The following is a 5,813-nucleotide window of genomic DNA, read 5'->3' on the forward strand; positions in this document are numbered from 1 at the left end:
TACAATTAAATATCTTATATACTTTGTAGTATAGGTATATACAAATATAACTAATATATATATATATATATATATATATATATATATATATATATATATATATATATATATATATATATATATATATACATACATATATATATATACATATATATAATTCATAGCTAAGCAACTTTAGTGCCTAAGTGGGGATAAACAAAATCAAAAAAAAATTTAAATTCATAAGTCTGCATCAAAATGCTCTCCTATTTTATATTTTTATAAGCCAAAAACTTTCGAAATCATTAAAAAATCGATGATGAATGATAATAATTGTGATGATTGATTAATTTATCATTCATCTGAATAGTGATGAATGATAAATTAATCATTCATCAATATTCAGATGAATGATAAATTAATCATTCATCACGATTATTATCATTCATCATCGATTTTTTTTTAACAATTTTGTTATTTTTTTGTTTTGTAATTTTTGCGTTTTATTCAATCTGCATATTAAGAGACCATAAAAAGATAATTTTTTCAAAAAAAGAGTTTGAAATTTTGTTTATTCATTCTTAGCCGTTTTTAAGGTTAGCCATGAATCGCACCCCTATATATATATATATATATATATATATATATATGGTGGTAGGATCAAGAGGGAAGTAATCAATCGGGGGGAAGCAAAATTTTTGTCGTTTTTTTAAAAAAAACTTTGTTCACGAACATTATAGATTGAATGAAAATAAGAACATTTAGAAAAGACACTTCGTGATGAATGTTATTATTTTGGCGGGAAAACGCTCGAAGAAGTAATATATAACAATTATCGTGTTTTTCGAGCGTATGTTGAGGTTTTAGACATTAGGGTTTAGATATTAGGGTTTATAGGGTTTAAATATCAGGGTTTAGAAATTTAGGGTTTAAGGTTTAGATTTAGGGACAAACACATGTGATTTACAGCCTTGGATCACATGTGATTAAGGATAAAGATGAAAACACAAAAATAAAGGAAGAGTAATCTGGTAATCACATATGATTATATTAATCTAAGGGCTGCTAATCACATGTGATTGTCCCTTTAGTTTTGTTTTTTAGTCTTGATCGTTAATCACATGTGATTCAACGCTGGTAATCACATGTAATTCTCCCGCCCATGACATGATCCAAGGGCTGAAATTTATCCCTTGAATCTTATTTTAAATTAAGAATTGCAAATGAATATTTACCATTTTATTATATATATATATATATATATATATATATATATATATATATATATATATATATATATATATATATATATATATATAGTGGTAGGATCAAGAGAGAAGTAACCAATCGGGGGGAAGCAAATTTTTTTTTTTTTTAATTTTTTGAAAAAACCTTGTTCACGAACATTATAGATAGGATGAAAATATGAACATTTAGTAGAGACAATTTGTGATAAATGTTTTTATTTTGGCGGGAAAACGCTCTAATAAGTAATATATAACAATTATCGTGTTTTTCGAGCATATGTTGAGGTTTTAGCTATTGGGGTTTAGATATTAGGGTTTAGATATTAGGGTTTATAGGGTTTAGATATTAGGGTTTAGAAATTTAGGGTTTAGGGTTTAGATTTAGTGTTTAGATTTAGGATTTAGATTGAGTTTTTAACACGAACGGTTTAGAGTTTAGGGTTTAGGGTTTGGTGTTTTGAGTTTATAGAATAAACCCAAAACACCAAACCCTAAACCCTAAACTCTAAATCGGGCTAAATTTTACTTCACAAAACATGAAGAAAAAAAACGTTCATATTCTTCACGAACAATATTATCTTGAATGTTATTTTTGTCAATCGTTTTCCCGCCTAAATAATAACATTCATCACGAAGTGTCTCTTCTAAATGCTTATATTTTCGTCTGATCTTGATGCCGGAAAAAAAAATTCCAAAAAAAACGAAAAAAAAAAATTGTTTCCCCCGCTTATCCCGATTGGTTGCTTCCCCCGGCCATATATATATATATATATATATATATATATATATATATATATATATATATATATATATAAAAGAAGCATTCATCCCAATAAAATTAAAATTAGGGTTTACCAAGTGGAGGATTATATCAAATATACACAATCGATTATCATGTTTATTGAGTGAAAACTATAGAAGCTTGCAGTCATTCGAATCTATAAATATAGCGAAAGAGACGACGTGGCAGAATCCGCTAAACTGTGGTTGGTAGTGGGATCAATCCAATTCTCATCGTCATTCCCCAAAAGTAAGTATTGCCTTAATATACTAGATCTATTTTACTTATATAAGGTTCATTAATTTTGTGTTATAGGAACATACTGTACTTTTTTTTTTTTTTACCAATTTAAATTCAAATTATAACCCTAATTTTAATTTTTAACAAATTGATTTTCAAAGTATTTATAGAATTAGGGAGCAGGAAGAAATGTGTCTATGCAAACAAATCATCCAGATTAAATAATGAGACTAATGTATTCACTCGATTTTTACATAGATTATTACTTGTAGAATTAGGTTGTTTCTTACAACAGGCACTTGAATGAGATTTCTTGAATGAACTTGATTTATATTTCAATCATATTTATAATCGATTGGACTCGATGAGTTTAGAGCTGATAAGTTTCTTATTGTTGTTGTATAACTGTTATTGCAGAAAGCATTACTGCCACGATTGCATAATGATTTGTCAATTAGGCTACTATTTTCTAAATGATTATCTTCCTTTGAGCAATGGAGAGTGGGAGGGAAATGAATGATGCAAATAGCTGATCAACAATATTATATCTATCGATGGAAAATCCGAAAGTAAAGAGAACAACTTTATGGTTTATATCAGCACATATGTTGTTGTTTGTGGCTTTTGCGGTTGGATCATGCGTAAGTTCTTAGTTTGAGTTTTATATACTCATAAAGTAAGAGGTACTGATCGTTTTTATTTATAAGGTTTGTTGATACTTGTTTCTTAATCTCATGGAATAAACCCAAAACACCAAACCCTAAACCCTAAACCCTAAACTCTAAATCGGGCTAAATTTTACTTCACAAAACATGAAGAAAAAAAACGTTCAAATTCTTCACGAACAATATTATCTTGAATGTTATTTTTGTCGATCGTTTTCCCGCCTAAATAATAACATTCATCACGAAGTGTCTTTTATAAATGTTCATATTTTCGTGTGATCTTGATGCCGGAAAAAAAAAAATTCAAAAAAAACGAAATTTTTTTTTTTTTTTTTTGCTTCCCCCGATTGGTTACTTCCCCATTGAGCCTGCCCCTATATATATATATATATATATATATATATATATATATATATATATATATATATATATATATATATGTATATATATATATATAATGTTAGTGATTGAAGTATTATGGTGAGAATTGTGACTATACCAGTGCTTGATAGGTGGTCGTTCAAATGAACGAGATAAGCATACTTGTATGTGGTGATTCCAATGTTTAACAGTTATTTTTAGTTACTGGCGATAGTTTAGTTCCTTGAGATAAGCTTTTAATAATTCAGTTTTATTTATTTAAAGCACCTTAGGTGTTTGTTAAAATGTCTCGGTGACCAATGCTCTTGATCATGTTAATAGTTTCGTATGTGCAGTTTTAGGAAAACCTAACTAATTCTAAATGCACAGGAGGTATAAAGAACACCACTTACAATAAATAATGTATGAAACACACCGAGGAATGAGTTCACGATCTGATCAACTTAGATCATACCTTTAGAAAGAAGCTCCTATTCTCAGTATGACTTCAATCCAATTATAATGTATATTGTAGTCTGCTGTTAAACATGCGGTTGTGAATATAAGTTACATTAGTGTAAATACCATGAATCTTTATTTCTAGAGTCTCGGGCCGGGCATATACTCGACTGAAACCTTACTACTAGTATCTACATAAATGGAACGCAGTTTGTGTCATAATAGACACTTTTTGTTAGTAATCGAATTCGTAGATTGAACTTAGATTGAACACAATTTAATTCATGTATTGTTTCAAATAATTTTTGGTACCAACATGCGTTAATCCTTTTAACCGTTTTACTCAATGTTAGATTTTGTTCATATTGCAGCTATTGAATAAGGAGCATTCTTAAGAGAGTTCCACTGACCGAGTATGATAGATGGTTTGACGTATGAACGTGTTCATCGAGGTTATGTTTTCATCTTTTTCGTGTTGCTTATCAGCTTACATTATAATTTTATTATATGTATGATAGGTTTAACAACTATCAAAAGAAACCCGCCTTTAACTGTTTCATATTTCACAGTAGATGATTACGCCACACGAAAATTAAGTTAAAATTTAATTTATATAACGTGCACCTTTATACACTTATACATTGATGATTTATTTGTAGGTGGTACATTTGGATTAATAAAGATACATGTTGATCCAAGATGCTATGCGTTGCTTTTCATTATCTTTACTTTCTTTGTAAAATTTATTCGAAGTATTTATATGTTGGATTATTTATGAATTTTTTATGTTTAGTGTTTTCATGTTATGAGAATAATTTATTGAAATATAATTATGTTTTATTTCATATTTGTTTTTTTTATATAAATTATTATTTATTAATTTGGTTTCCATAATCCTATTAAATAAAAACGGATCCGATAAAACATCACAAAATCCGAATATCCGAATTGGAATCGAGTATTCGAACCGGAGCCCAATATTCGAACCGGATCCAGATCTACTATGACTTTATAGGACGTATAATTATGTCATAATTAGCTTGATATAATAACATTATATTAGGACCCATTTTCATGGTACTTAATTAAATATAATTATATATTAGGACCCATTTTGTGGTTTTAAGGTTTAAGAAATTTATATTAGGACTTTTTTATTGGTACTAACCTTAAAAATCATTATATTAGGACATTATTATGTGGTACTAAAGTAACATTTGTGTATATCGAGACTTTTTTTCATGGTACTAAACAAGAATATTGATACATTAGAACCTTTTTTTATTGGTACTAATGTAGTATATTTTTATAATAGGACTCTTATTTGGATACTAACATAACAATAGGACCATTTTTGTTAGTCCTTAAGAAATATAGAACTTAAATAGGACCTCTTTGTTGGTACTTGGTACTAATGTAATTTTTTTTTACTTTTGGGACCCATTTTGTATGTCTCAATCTAAATAAAAGTCACTCGATATGTACTTGTAAGGACTATTCTGTGTGGTCGTTAATTATATTATAGGACTCGATAATTGGTTTCATAATCTTATTATCTTTTAGGACACTTTTTTGCGTCTATACTTTATACGACCGCCTTAGTTGGTACACATCTCCTGTTGGTCCTATCAGGCCAAAAGGTCCTATAAAGTGACATTATAGGACTAATTTTGGTGTCCTATATGTACACTTTTGTTGTAGTAGCATAGCAAACATTTTTCCTCTAAATGACAAGTTGGTCAGCCCACTTTGGCGCGCCGCGCCAGTACCTGTACACAGAAATTCTGGTAGTTTTCCAAGCTTAATGCACGAACCTAACTTCAAACAATCACCATTTATGACCCACAAACAACTAAAACATGTATCTTATATCATCGAAAAGGTATTTTGACAAGGAAAACAACTAAATACATTTCATCAATCACATTTACTTTTACAACAACCAAAAATTACATTCAAAGCTCCTCATTTAATGCATTCAAGTTCATAAATGCAATTCGATGATTCGGCAACCAATTTACATGAATGATATGCCGTTTTGAAGGTAATCAAGTATACAATACAACCTAACACTTACAAATA

General features: G+C 28.8%; 1 long non-coding RNA gene across 1 annotated transcript; it reads left to right on the forward strand.

Annotated features, from left to right (window-relative positions):
- Positions 1–2,068: 2,068 nt before the first annotated feature.
- On the forward strand, positions 2,069–4,271 carry LOC139893482 (uncharacterized). Its single transcript, XR_011774560.1, has 3 exons — positions 2,069–2,256; positions 2,665–2,888; positions 4,103–4,271. It is a non-coding gene; the product is annotated as an uncharacterized lncRNA (long non-coding RNA).
- Positions 4,272–5,813: the final 1,542 nt, after the last annotated feature.

This window comes from Rutidosis leptorrhynchoides, chromosome 2 (assembly GCF_046630445.1).
Source record: "Rutidosis leptorrhynchoides isolate AG116_Rl617_1_P2 chromosome 2, CSIRO_AGI_Rlap_v1, whole genome shotgun sequence".
Lineage (NCBI taxonomy): Eukaryota > Viridiplantae > Streptophyta > Magnoliopsida > Asterales > Asteraceae > Rutidosis > Rutidosis leptorrhynchoides.